Consider the following 15,276-nt stretch of genomic DNA (forward strand, 5'->3'; position numbering starts at 1 on the left):
ACTGGAAACCTACTTCCATAACGACTTCTTCATTCACATACTGTTAGGTACCTTGGTGTTCCTTGCCCTGGCTCTCTCTGCATGGTGTCTCATCCTCCAAGGCCTCTCCATATGGCTTGGGCTTCTCAAGGCACTGTTGTTCCGAGGTAATCACACTTCTTGCATCATGGTTGGTTTCCAAGAGGAAGAAGTCAGAAGCTGTCAGGCCACTTAAGAGATGTGCCTAGAACTGGCACAGTGACACTTTAGCCCTATTCTTCTATTTGTCAAAGCAGTCACAAGGCCTTCCAGATTCAAGAGGGTTGGAGAAATGAACTGCAGTTCCTGATGGGAATGTGACAAGGTAACGTTGCAGGAGCATATGCAGGATGGGAGTCATCTGACTCTGCAGAGTAAATTCAGTGGTTTTATTGTGGAAATGCATTTGAGTAAAATGTATAATATATGAATTGGAAAGTCAAAATTTAGAATGTCAAATGAATGCTATTTTAGGTCAACCAATCAATAAAAAACAAACATATAGACCAAAATTTTATTAAGAGGATCTGCACAATTTGGTTCTGCTCTGAGGTACTGTGACCTAACTCATGACTAGAAAATGATGTGCTGTTGGTGGTATGGTAGACTCTGTTCTTTGATTAGGCTGAATGTAGTAATCACTACTTTTATCACAGCAGCTCTTGCTGTGTCAAGTGTAGTAATGGCATGGCCATGGTATTTTCTCTGTAAATGGGCTGGAATTTAGTTTGAAATCTAACTTATTAAAAAGGCATTCATGGCTTTTCCAGCTTAGCTCTCTAGTCTCAAGTGTCATCAATTCCAATCTTACAGTATTCTTTTTGGTTCCTCAGATTAACATATAAAACAAGCAAGAAAAAATTATATTTATTTATTAACTTTATTATTTTTTAAATATGTTTTAAACATGTACTATGTTTAAAATGCTTTGTGTACCATGCAGGATAAAAGATGAATTTTGGTTATATTGAATGGAATAAGATCTTAATTTCTGATTTTTAGGTTTACAATCCTGTGTGTCTGTTTATATTTATGTGTTTTAGGATTTGAGTGAGTTTGCTGATATAGGCTACGTAGAGAACTACCCACTTGAGCTTCCCTATTATTTATACTGATTTACCTGCAGTCTTAGGAACTGCTGATAATAGAATCTTTTCCAAAATTCTTAAGATTAAATACCCTTTACTGAAAAATTACTGGATATGGAATGAATCAGAAACATGTGGATTAAATTTCCCTGAAAATTTCTTTGGTTATAAAAATTAAGGGGAAAAAGTGTTTGGCCAGATGCATTGTGGGTGATGCCAAACCCACATTGTTTGAAAAATGTGTGTGCTGGTTAGATAAACAAACCAACAAGTTTTATTTCCCTCTTGCCTTGTAAAACATCACACTCACTGTAAAAATCTCAGGTCAGCTTTCAGCCAGGTTTTATAAAAGTGTTTGAAAAGTCTGTGGTTTTCTACTTTGCCTCATCATTGGAGGCAAACAGCTATATAGATGAATGTTCCTGAGAAAGCAAGTAAGCAATGCTGATGTTTCTCAATATATTTCAGTGGATTGAGTGATGTTAAGATGTAGTTGTGAGATTTGATTTCCGAATGCCAACTGAAGATTTTATCTAGAATAGATTACTTCATAAGAGAAGCAGCTGACTTGTTCAACTGAAACTGTTCAAAAATTTTGACATGACATATGTGAAAAGAAAATATGCCATTATCATTCAAACAAGAAATCTGAAACTAGTTTAGTTTACAAATCCTACTTAGTAAAAAAAAGTGTGTTAGGTTCAAAATAAATTTCATTGTAATGGTCCCTATCATTCTTCCATCCTCTTCATCAAAAGCGTCAAATAATTAGTTAAGCGTCTATGTCCCTGTACCCAGCACAATTTAAGGAGAACCACGTGGATATGGTCTCTGGTGATTAGATAGACACGGATATGTATACCTTAGTACAACAGAAGAAAGATATTAAGAAATAAACGGTACACAAAATATTTCTGTCAGTGGCCCTCACACTTAAGTATGAATAATTATCACCTGGAGAGATTATTAAAAATATAGGTTGCAAAGGCCTCCTCCCTGGCCCAGAGGTTTTGACTGAATCAAGGGTCAGGAATCTTCATTTTCATCAAGGATCTAAGTTGATTCTAATGAAGATTATCCAAGTAGTACAAACATGCATTTAGAAGAAGAGAAAACTTGAGGTTGCTATTGGGAAGAAGCACTAAGGAAATTCTACCTCAAGACACATGAAGACAAGGACAGTTATATCACCTAATCAGTACCAGTTTGAGTAGATGTTATTTTTAGACTATAATTATGAATTTCCAGAAATGCATGTTTGTTTAATAAATATTTATTAAATAGACAGATAAGTTCTTTAAAAAATAAAAACACAAATCCATGCCTTCATGAATTTTACATTCTAGTTGGGGGACACATTCTATAAAAAAGAAATAAATAAATAGCTTGTATATCAGGTAGTGATAAGTGTCAAGGAGAAAAAAAAGTGGGGCGGGGGTTGAAATTTTAGGTAGAATGGAGAGAAAAGTTCTTGTTAAGAAGGTGATATTTGAGTGAAACTTAAAGGAGGCAAGGGAACAGGGAACAGTCACTGGAATACCCTACAAGGAAAGCTTCCATGCTAAGGGAACAGCAATTGCAAAGGCCTTGAAGTGGAAGCATGGCTGGTGTAGCTGGAATGGAATGGTCCAGGAGAGTAGAAAGCAAAGAAGTGAGAGAATGTAAATAGGAAGGGGGTTTAAAGAAGACTTTGGCTTCTCTGAGTAGTATGGGATGACATTAAAGGGTTTGAGCAAAGGCAAAACCAACACAAAATGTTTTCACTCTAAATGAAGTGGAAATAAAGTGCCCATTTCCTTATTCTCTCTGTAGTGCCTATGGAGCTAGTAGTGTGCAGTATTTGTGTTGTGGGGATGTTTGGATGGATGGTTGTTGGAAACCCGACCCCGTCCTTAAATTATATTACAATATACATGGGGATTTTATAAATCACTTAGTCCCTGAACAGTTATTGTCCAAACTAGTCAATATTTGCCTCAATTTTTAGGATTCTTTTCAGCACATAAAATATGGAGTATTTTCATTTAAACATGAAGTAAGTGAGAATTTGATCACATTGGGAAGTTATTTGAAATCCGTGGATTAAAGTAGAGTGTATATATCTGTGGTTAGTGACATCTTTCATTTCCATTTCCAAGGACCTAGGGCTTTAAATAAACATAATAACTAAGAGAGAACATTAAGAAAAATAAATGAGAATCACTAAATTTCCTAAATTAGGGAACCCAAGAAGATACAAACAAGTCATGTAGAATATCTGGGAATAACAAAGTGGTCCTGACCTCTTCAACATAATGACTGTTCAGTCACTAGTAAATTATAGTTGATATTTCAGATTATAGAGCCAAGGGGTGTTTATTTTCCAGGTTACTAAGATGCAGCTGGGCTCATAAGAAACATGCTGATGCTTCAAATGAATAGATAGTGCTCCTGTTGGAATGAGACTCAATACTCAAATAAGAACGGGCGACAGAGTTTGGCTATGTGAGGGTTCTTGTGTATGTAGTTGCCTGATTTCATTCTTCCTCGGCAACATCTTTGATCTCTTCTGCCTTCTAATTAATTAGCAATGCCAAGTAACCAGTATGACCAAATTTTTCTGTCATCTATTACCAGAAAGACATGTCTTCAAATATTTGTTCGTGACTGATAGATATTATTTCCTGGGCACTGAATCTTAGAATCTTTAAGTCCATACTATTTCTGTGTTAAAGAAAATGGGATTAAAGATACAGTCCATATTTCATAGCTTCCTGGATGTTAAAGATACTGGACCTACTTAACATTATTCTAGCTCAAGAAATATTAAAATAATTTAAAAATATTTAATAAAATTTTACAAAGGGTCACAAGAATAATGAATAGTGAATATTTGAGAATCAAATATTAGAAGTATAAGGATTAGTCTCATTTTCCAGATGAGGAAATGAAGCTAGTTGGCTCGCCCAATTTCACATAGCTAACCAATGTTAGAGCTAGGTCAATCCCATTTTATCTCACTCTCAGCATTAGGCTCTGGAATGTTCTACAAGATTAGAGTTAATTCTAACAAGAATTGTCTAAGAATTGGTGGATGCTATCTATGATTCATTACTGAAAGCTGCTACTCAAGATAAAGTGATCTGTCCAGCTCCATGTATGCATTTAACATAAAATAGGGTCATGGAATGTTAGAATGGGAAGGCACAGTGGAGAAGATAGTCCGACTCTCTCATGGTTTAGATAACAAATGTGTTCTGTGAGATTTGCATGCTCCAGCTGCATCCTGGCTCTAGTTCATTTCTTCTTCAAGCTGATACTATTTTCTAACTCAGTGCTCTTCTGTAAATCATTACAGCTTAGATTTGCCTGACATGATTATTTGAATTATGCCAGCTTATTATCTTCATTGGCAGCAAAATAAAAAAGTCCAGGTCTTCTTCTTCTTTTTTTTTTTTTAAAGTCAGGTTTTCTGGTAGCAATCTCAAAATCTTGACTGCATGCCACTTCTGCCGCTTTGCTAACCAGCCATTTAGAATATAAACTTTTGGATCAGAAAAATAAGGAATTCAAAGAAAAAGAAGCAATACTTGGTTGAATTGGCTTGGCTTTCTTTGCTTCTTTAGTATTCAAGTGGACAATTTGTACAATTTCCCTTGCTTTGATCTTAGCTGCCCACACTACCAAGTTGTAGGCACAATTACTTGCCCATCCCTCCATCCACAGACTTTGAAGGACATGGAAAAAACACCCATTGTTGAACATCCAGGCTAAAAGTGCCTGTAGTTGTTGCTGCTGATGATTTGGGCCGTATGAGGAGACAGCGCCAGCCAGGCCTGCCCCAAAGCCACCCACCCTGCCAAACCCTCAGTTTTGCCAACATCATTTCCTGAATGATGAAGCTCCCCGAAGTGTGTCCCCCAACATGCCCTTGGAAGAGCAGGAATGCCCAATCAGGAATTAATTAATGGAGGGAAGAAGGCAAGACAGAGCTTTCTATTTAACTTGGAACCATGATAACCGCGAAATGGCTCTTGGTGTTTTGTGAATCAGATTGCTGTCAAATCCATGTATTTTTTGATTCAGATACACTTCAGTGATTGTACTGTTTTTTGGTAAAAACTATTTGATGTTCATGACTTTGCAGTCATTTAGACCACGTTCTTTCTCCCTTCTCAAATAGAAGTTTTCATTTTGTCTACCACATAGAGAATGCAAATGCCAAACGGTCTGAGTTCACTTTGAAAGTCCAAACCCACACTCACTGGCTTCTATACTTGGCCAAATTATCCTCCAGACCTTACATCAAATGGGACAGGATGATGTCATAATGAAGAGTGCATACTATGGAGCAGATTACCTGAATTCAAGTCCCTTGAATGTACCTTCAAGGAAATTGCCTCATCTTACTTAGCCTGTTTACTTCATCTTCCAATGGGGTAGTAAAAGTACCGACTTCCTTGTAATACTGTACACTGCGCATTTGGGAACCTGACACACAGTAAGTAATTTATGAGAAGATTGGGGAGAACTAACTTTTTGGTAAGGCTTATTTACATTTGGGCATTTCCTTTTCATGTAAATAAATTGAAATGAGGGCTTCCCTCGTGGCGCAGTGGTTAAGAATCTGCCTGCCAACGCAGGGGACATGGGTTTGAGCCCTGGTCCGGGAAGATCCCACATGCTGCAGAGCAACTAAGCCCATGTGCCACAGCTACTGAGCCCACACACCGCAACAACTGAGACTGTGCTCTAGAGCCCGCGAGCCACAAGTACTGAGCCCACACACCACAACTACCGAGACTGTGCTCTAGAGCCCGTGAGCCACAACTACTGAGCCCAAGTGCCATAACTACTGAAGCCTGCGTGCCTAGAACCTGTGCTCCACAACAAGAGAAGCCACCACAGTGGGAAGTCCGTGCACCGCAACAAAGAGTAGCCCCCGCTCACCGCAACTAGAGAAAGCTCACGCGCAACAACAAAGACCCAACACAACCAAAAATAAATAAATTAATTAATTAATTAAAATGAATTCCTTATTAATAAAGGAAACTAAATAATGAATTATACAATGTTACAGATTGTTAGTTTTAAAAAATAATTTTTAAATACCTTAAATGGGTATTACTTATATAACAATTTCTGTCCAACATATTGCAATACTGCTACCCATTATTTTCCTCTCTCTCTCTTTAATGCTTAAGCCCAAAACAAAGTCTTTTCTCATTTTCGCTAAACCCAAATCAATATTGCCCTCTTATTTTCCTTGGTCTCCATACCCCTGAGTATATACCAAGTGCATTTGGCATTATCTTAGTTTGATTTTAAGAATATTTTCTGGATAAAGTCCACTAATAATGGCCAGAGATTAAAAGTAAATAGGAATGCAATTTGCAGAGATAAGAAGGCAAGAGGAAAGAAGGAAGAATAGGTCCAGAGATGCCAAAAATAATGAGCTAGAAAGTCCAATTATAAAAATTCTTGTAAGAAAGAGGGAGGAGGTATCAAATCTACCTAACACCTGAGTGCTAGTAAACTAGGTGCCAAAGTTTTAGTAGAATTCACATGGCTCCTGCTGATATATGAGTTGTATAATTATGGAGGTTTTTGTTAGAAATGCAGAACAGAGCTTTAGTAGCAACCAGGCTGTCAGCATTTTGCAGGTGACCCTAAGGAGAAGGAAAGCTCCTCAGTAATCCTGGGACTTGGTATATAAGAGTGAATTTGGGTCCTGAGTTAATGATCCCCCTCAAATGACTATTGTAAATTCATCTGACTAAATATATTTATATAGAGTGATAGAATAGAGTGATTTAGAGTAGAAGGAGGAGATGTTCTCTTCTGGGCATCTGGGAACTCTTCCCTGATTCACTATCACCTGAGCACTGAAAGGAAAGAAGCAATCAATCAGGCAAACGTAGTGACTAATAGGGAACCTTTAGAAGAGCATTCCAGGCAAAGGCAGACATATGTAAAGGACCTGAGATAGGAAGGAGCAGATGAAGGTGAGGTTTATTTTCTTCTTTCTTTAGTCTGGCCCTTTGGTCTCATGCGGCTTAACTAGTTCAGAGCATAAATGGCACCAAGGCCTATGTATTATCTTCAGTATGTCCTTTAATTTTGATGGATTCAGTGCTAATATTGATATTATTGAGGTCCTTTTTGTTTTAAAATGCATCCTGCAAATGGGGAAGCCAACATAGAAGCAGCTGCTCCCACATGTGATTTTGATTAGGGAGTGTAGGAAAGCCCCCTACCCGATACTGTGTGAAAGGGACCTGCTATCCATTTATTAGATTGCCTAGAATTCAGCTGGTTGGCTTTTGATGACCTCTTGGTTTTATAGGGAATCATCACTTAAAAAGCAGGTATCCTAAGGGGCATAATAATTTAGCAGGAATTTAATTTTCTTACAGATGATCTCATGAAAATGGATACAAGGAGCCCTGGAGGGAGGGAGGAAGAGGAGGTGGGGAACCAAAGCCTCAGGGAGAGAATGAAAAGGTGTAAAAGAAAAATTTTACTTACTTGTTAATTCAGCCTCAGGACTCCCTTAATTACAAGGAAAATTTCACTGCTGATTCCTAAAGCCTTTCCTGCCCTGGTTCTCCCAGCTCTGGTATTGGGAGCATTAGTATGGAGGGGCGGGAGAGAGAGTCTCAGGAATATGCAGTCTTTATGAGTGAACTTCACAGTCATGTTCCTGGGAGAGACTGCAGGCATATCATTGTATGTGTCGTGATGCCAAGATTTATAGTGCAGTGAAAGGAATGCCCACTCCATTCCTGTCTTTATTGCCTCGAAAAAGGCTAAAGAGGAACCTGCATCAAACAGCAAGCTCTGTCCTCTGTACTTGAGCTTCCAGAATTGATGGAAGGCACTCACTTTACTCTCCCCCACTGCCTAACTCACAACAACCCAAAGTCTCTCGTGCCTTTTGTCCTTCATATGTTCCATGATTCTTTCATCAACTGTAGAGTCTGTATTTTTAAAGTAAGTCATATATTGTTTATAATATATATGATGCCTTTCATTGTTTGAATACTTTGGAAGAGTTGTAATAGGTGAAAAGGATTTGATCGTGGAGCTCTAGACCAGTTGCTAGATTTTATATATTCTTATGGACATAATTCCCCTTTTAGATCTTTGCTTGATCATGGTTTTGAAACTCAACTTTGTTAATGGGAAGTCAATTTCACTACAGCTTGGTCTCTCTGATCCTAAGTTTCATCATCTGTGACCTAAATAACCAAAGGATTTTGGTTGAACGTATCATGAACTTGAACGTATCATGGCTGTTCATACTGTACCATGGTTGTTCTGTCACTGGTTATCAGTGCTTGTTGGAGTGCTTCAGTAAAGGTCTGATTCTGTTTGAAGTTGCTCAATGAATCTTTTCCACTACCATGAAGCCTGTCCCTACAGGCTGAAAATGCACTGAAAATACTACATATTCACTGAAGCAGACAGCCTAGGAAGTGTGGTAATTGAAATGCCACTCACCTTCTCAGCTCTGAGAGGAGTTACTTACATTTACTATTTTTTTTTATATCTTTATTGGAGTATAATTGCTTTACAATGGTGTGTTAGTTTCTGCTTTATAACAAAGTGAATCAGTTATACATATACATATGTTCCCATATCTCTTCCCTCTTGCGTCTCCCTCCCTCCCACCCTCCCTATCCCATTCCTCTAGGTGGTCACAAAGCACCGAGCTGATCTCCCTGTGCTATGCAGCTGCTTCCCACTAGCTATTTATTTTACGTTTGGTAGTGTATATATGTCCATGCCACTCTCTCACTTCGTCCCAGCTTCCCCTTCCCACTCCCCATATCCTCAAGTCCATTCTCTAGTAGGTCTGTGTCTTTATTCCTGTCTTACCCCTGGGTTCTTCATGACATTTTTTTCTTAAATTCCATATATTATGTATTAGCATACGGTATTTGTCTTTCTCTTTCTGACTTACTTCACTCTGTATGACAGACTCTAGGTCTATCCACCTCATTACAAATAGCTCAATTTCGTTTCTTTTTATGGCTGAGTAATATTCCATTGTATATATGTGCCACGTCTTCTTTATCCATTCATCTGATGATGGACACTTAGGTTGTTTCCATCTCTGGGCTATTGTAAATAGAGCTGTAATGAACATTTTGGTACATGACTCTTTTTGAATTATCGTTTTCTCAGGGTATATGCCCAGTAGTGGGATTGCTGGGTCATATGGTAGTTCTATTTGTAGTTTTTTAAGGAACCTCCATACTGTTCTCCATAGTGGCTGTACCAATTCACATTCCCACCAGCAGTGCAAGAGTGTTCCCTTTTCTCCACACCCTCTCCAGCATTTATTGTTTCTAGATTTTTTGATGATGGCTATTCTGACTGGTGTGAGATGATATCTCATTGTAGTTTTGATTTGCATTTCTCTAATGATTAATGATGTTGAGCATTCTTTCATGTGTTTGTTGGCAGTCTGTATATCTTTTTTGGAGAAATGTCTATTTAGGTCTTCTGCCCATTTTGGGATTGGATTGTTTTTTTTTTTGTTATTGAGCTGCATGAGCTGCTTATAAATTTTGGAGATTAATCCTTTGTCAGTTAAAAATATGGAACGCTTCACAAATTGGTGTGTCATCCTTGCGCAGGGGCCATGCTAATCTCTGTATCGTTCCAATTTTAGTATATGTGCTGCTGAAGCGAGCACACATTTACTGTTTTTTGTTGAAATAGAAAAGAATGGTTCAGTGACCTTATGCACTGGTTTGATTTTTAGATGGATTAATGTGACAAAACAGACATAATAGAGAAGTTTTAGTAACCACCCAAACAATTTCACCCAGGCAGCAAAATATAAGCCATGATAATGGATCATCATTGTTTGCACCATTGTCCAGTACTTATAAGGTTGATAATGCTATGGGCAGGCCAGGGCCATATCAAAGAACCTGGTAAATCATTGTCTCCTTTCTGTAAGTATTCATTTCTAAGAAAGAAAATTATTATATATTTGTACCAGACATAATAGCTTACAGCACAGTTTTTTGTTTGTTTGTTTTTTTGTTTTTTCTTTTTTGCGGTACACGGGCCTCTCACTGTTGCGGCCTCTCCCATTGCGAAGCACAGGCTCTGGACACACAGGCTCAGCGGCCATGGCTCACGGGCCCAGCCGCTCCGCGCCATGTGGGATCTTCCTGGACCGGGGCACGAACTCGTGTCCCCTGCATCGGCAGGCGGACTCTCAACCGCTGCACCACCAGGGAAGCCCTACAGCACAGTTTTAAACCTTTATTTAATCCCAAGAACAACTTTATCATATAAGTGTTATTATCAATCCTAATTCTGTTGGTGAGGAAATTGAAGCACAGAGAACTTATATGTCTATTAAGTGGCAGAGTAAGTATTCAAGTCAAGAAGTTATATTTCTAGTTAAGAAATATTGTTACCTCTATGAAATACTGCTTCCCAGGAATAGAAACTAGGAAGAGAAATTAGGAACTCTGAGTAATAATTTTAAAAATCTTCTAAAAATATGGAGAGTAATTTACAAAATAAGTAGTTATTGAAGTTTGGAGATATGGGAGTATTGGCCTGCTGAAGGTTCTGGACTTCTCTGAATCCCACACGCATGTACGGATGTTGCATTGATCCTGTGACTCAGCATGAGGGCTGAGACCTGTCCACCATCCACAATTTCCAGTCACCAAAGAAGTGAATGGGCCACCGCAATATATGTAATAAATTTTAGTGCAAGCTGGATCTTGGGTGACCCCAGGCCATAGCTCCCTGTGCTTTTTCTCTCTCTCTATGGAATGGATGTAACTGTGGGTGGGCATCCTCTCCAGCTTTCTAGTCAGATCTTAAATGTGGGTCCTGCCCTGAGAAGGCTTAAGCTCTAAGAGTTAAAGGAGGTTTCAGGTTCTGAAAGAGGAGTTATTCACAGATATGCATGCTCCTCTGATTTAAAGTTAGATTATTTTGCAAAGTTATTCAAAACATTATGAAGTACACTTATGTACAAAACTTGCTTTTGTTGATCCTCTTAATTAGGGGCCACATAACTCCATGGGAGAAATGTGAAAGGTAGAAGAGTCTATGCTGGAATCAGAGATAAAAGGTAGTCTATCACTGAAGCAACCTAAGTGTCCATCGACAGATGAATGGATAAATAAGATGTGGCACATATATACAATGGAATATTAGCCATCTAAAGAAACAAAATTTAGTTATTTGTAGTGAGGTGGATGGACCTAGAGTCTGTCATACAGAGTGAAGTAAGTCAGAAAGAGAAAAACAAATACCATATGCTAACACATATATATGAAATCTAAAAAAAAAAAAAAAAAACATGGTTCTGAAGAACCTAGGGGCAGGACAGGAATAAAGACACAGACGTAGAGAATGGACTTGAGGACACGGGGAGGGGAAGGGTCAGCTGGGACGAAGTGAGAGAGTGACATGGACATATATACACTACCAAATGTAAGGTAGATAGCTAGTGGGAAGCAGCCGCATAGCACAGGGAGATCAGCTCAGTGCTCTGTGACCACCTAGAGGGGTGGGATAGGGAGGGTGGGAGGGAGATGCAAGAGGGGGGAGATATGGAGATATATGTATATGTATAGCTGATTCACTTTGTTATAAAGCAGAAACTAACACACCATTGTAAAGCAATTTTACCCCAAAAAAAGATGTTAAAAAAAAAAAAAAGGTAGTCTATGCCCTTTGCTGCTGCTGCTGCTGCTTCTTTTAAAAAAAGTAGTTTGTTGAAAACTAGTCCATTTGTCATAGGGATAGGGAGGCTTATCTATTTTCCTTGCTATTTCAGTGGCACATAATAGAAGCTATTATTCACTTGTCTTAAATTTACTTCCCACATCTTTGGCTCTGTAGTTTCAATATCTGATGTTTATTTTCATCTTCCCTGACTTTCCCTGATTCTTTACTTTTCCTTAGTTAGCCTGCAGAATCTGTCACATAATGCCCACAAAAGAAATGCTCACTGAATTAGTTTTTTTAACCATAAAAATGTAGAAGAATTTCCAGGAAGTTAATACAATAGAGCAACAGAGATCGCTACATGTGTAAGATTGAAGATCATTAAGAAAATTTTCCATGGTATTTTCTCTGTGGGGTGGCAGATCGGGATGGGGCATGGGTAGACAGGGAAAGGAAACCAATTTTATTAAACACTTGCCAGCAAGTTCCACATACCTTATCTCATTTAAATCTTTAACAATTTTGAGAGGCAGATATTTCCACACCATTGTATATGTATGAAAAATAGGGCTTCAGGAAGTTAATTTCCCTAATTTCATACTCTTTTTGATAAAGTTGAAGTTCAAACTCAGGTATGTATGTCTCAAGGTTTGTGCATACTCTTTCCACCGAATCCCATATCTCAGAAGGATATCACTTCATAGGATCATTCAGCTTCCTAATGACACACACAGCACATTCATAGCAATCTTTTTAGATACACTAATAACTTTTTTGATTTTTGTGATCCTTGTCTGGTGGTATGGTGTTTTCTTCTCTTCTTACCCCTTCTCTACCCCTACTCTTTCTTCTTGGTAGGAAGTCCTTAGTAAAAGTAGAGAGAAAGAAATTTGGTTACCATCACAACCTATTGAAGCAATATTATGAGAATGGTCGACATCAGCAAGAGGAAGTGTTTGTTTTTGTTTCAATTTGAAGAATCCAAAGAATCAAAGCCTCTTTCTGAAGCCCCTCATCATTCCACTATGCTCCTCCCATGAAGCCTGGTCCTTGGCAAGCTGACGTAGATGGAGCTGGGGTCAAGGGGATCGCGGGATTGTAGACAGCAAGCAACTTCTGGATGCCCAGCTGATTTACTTTGATTCGGGTTGTTCCAAAGCAGAACTTGAGAAAAGGCCATGGGTGCAGGTAGCCTATTTAAAAGGTGAGGGGGCTTCCCTGGTGGCGCAGTGGTTGAGAGTCCGCCTGCCGATGCAGGGGATACGGGTTCCTGCCCCGGTCCGGGAAGATCCCACATGCCGCGGAGCAGCTGGGCCCGTGAGCCATGGCCGCTGAGCCTGCGCGGCCGGAGCCTGTGCTCCGCAATGGGAGAGGCCACAACAGTGAAAGGCCCGTGTATCGCAAAAAAAACAAAACAAAACAAAACAAAACAAAAAGGTGATCCCAGAAAACATAAGTGAGGGTGTGTGGAAAGTGAGACAAGGAGGTGGAGAGAGCCAATACCAGGTATTTTAATGAACAGTTTACTGCTGTGGGCCAACTGGACTCAGTTCCACTAGGGGCCCTTTGAGAAAGTGAATGGGATGGGGAAGCTGGGCATTTATTAATTCCTATTTTGCATTAATTGAAGTTTGCCCCTAGGGTCTTTAATTCTCCTGTACTTGTAGGTTGTGCCTGTCTTTGGTAGGTCCTGCTTCCATAGTCCCTGAAAAAGCCTTTAGACAGGCAGGGTCAAGAGAAACCCAGGTAAGAAGTTGTCCATTTGTCATGAATTTTACTGTAGCTGTAAGTGAACTGGGGAGTCAAAGTGTGGAGCAGGATATCAACAGCATGTGCTACAGACGTCTCTGTGAACTGACAGAAGGCTTGATGTGAAATGTACAGGGGTGATTGCACCATTCTGTAGACTCCTTGTGAATGTGTGATTGATTAGTGATAGGATACTCTGGAGAGGGGCAGTACAGTACAGTGCATATGAGCATGGACTCTGGCAGCAACTCTGGATTCAAATCATCTCGTTACTTACTAGCTGGGTTGACTTGGTCAAGTTATTTAACTTCTCAGTACTTGTTCCCCCATCTGTATGTAATGAGGATGGTGATGATAAATCCTACCTCATGTATGTTGGTGTCAGGTTGAAATGAGCTAATATATGTATAGCACTTACAACAGTGTCAATCCCCAAATAAGCAGAGAAGCACTCTTTATTTTTATTCATGCAAGAGACCTATATTGCCTCCTAAACTTTACAAATGTAGAACTGAACTTTCAAAAATCTTCCTAGTGAATTCTTTAACTAGAAAGCTTTCTTTTACGTTCCACCATCAAATTCTACTTACCCAGACCTAGGACTTCACATATATCTTAACATGTAATGTATTCAAATTTTGAGTAATCAGAAAATTCAACTTTTACGGAGTAAAAGTTTATAAAAGGGCATAGTGACAAGAGGTTCTGAAAACCAGAAAGTGCTGGTGTTGCCATAAATGGTCTGGATACCTTCAGAACTCCACATAAACAGTATCCACTATGACATAGATTCCTTTGGATTGGGGATGAAATATGGCAATGGTTCCTACTGAGGGGGTAAGTGCTAAGTGTGCTAAGCACATTATCTCATTTAATCTTTATATCAAATCTATGGGGTAGATATTATCACTCAGTTCTTCAGATGAAGAGACAGATTCAGAGAGTTGAAGTTGCTCAAGATCCGAAACTAGTAATTCGTGGGGCTGGGATCCTGACACCAGTGCATGTTTTTTTTTAACAACTATGTGCAATTGAAACACCGCAGCAAGCTAAATGTTATTCTCCACTGACATCACTTGAGATACTATATACTCACGGTGGCTTAGAATTGAAGCTTGTGTTGAGTCCTGCTCTATTACTTACTGCCTTGGGCATCACTTAACCTTTCTGAGCTTGTAATATTGTGTTTTCCATATGAGAGAAATAATGGTATTTACTTCATAGGATTGTTTTGGGAATCCCATGAAATTATATAAGTACTTTATAATTCAGTAATGTGTGATTTGATCATGTAAAAGGATAAAATTTTGGAATGAGAGGCTGAGAGTCTCTGTGAATAAAAATAGTAACAAGGGAGTTCATATTAAAAATTATTTCATAGTCAACTTTATACTCATATATTTCAGAGTTTTTAATTGATATTCTTTTCCTTCTTTCATCTTATTAATTCACATCACAAACCTGTATGAAGTACTTACTATATAAGCCATGTTTTATGAGCTGGGAATATAAAGATGAAAGTAACATGGTACCTACATTCAGGTTGCTTAAAAGTCTAGGAGTATAAAAAATATCTTTCAGAATTGTTCTCAGAATAGTGGCAGGGAGATTATGTTGATGAGATTTTGTTTTGCTTACCCTCTTCTTCACTTTTGTTTTCTTTTCTTCTTTTTTCTTTTTTCTTTTACCCTTTCCTTTTCTTTCCTTTCCTTCCCTTCCCTTCCCT

At 38.7% G+C, this 15,276-nt stretch overlaps 1 non-coding gene across 1 annotated transcript; it reads right to left on the reverse strand.

Annotated features, from left to right (window-relative positions):
- Nucleotides 1–9,685: 9,685 nt before the first annotated feature.
- On the reverse strand, nucleotides 9,686–9,789 carry LOC113633456 (U6 spliceosomal RNA). The gene has a single exon (XR_003438212.1). It is a non-coding gene; the product is annotated as a U6 spliceosomal RNA (small nuclear RNA).
- Nucleotides 9,790–15,276: the final 5,487 nt, after the last annotated feature.

The sequence above is a fragment of the Aethalodelphis obliquidens genome, unplaced genomic scaffold (assembly GCF_003676395.1).
Source record: "Aethalodelphis obliquidens isolate GAN/ISIS:26980383/991018 unplaced genomic scaffold, ASM367639v1 scaffold39, whole genome shotgun sequence".
NCBI classification, from domain to species: Eukaryota; Metazoa; Chordata; class Mammalia; order Artiodactyla; family Delphinidae; genus Aethalodelphis; species Aethalodelphis obliquidens.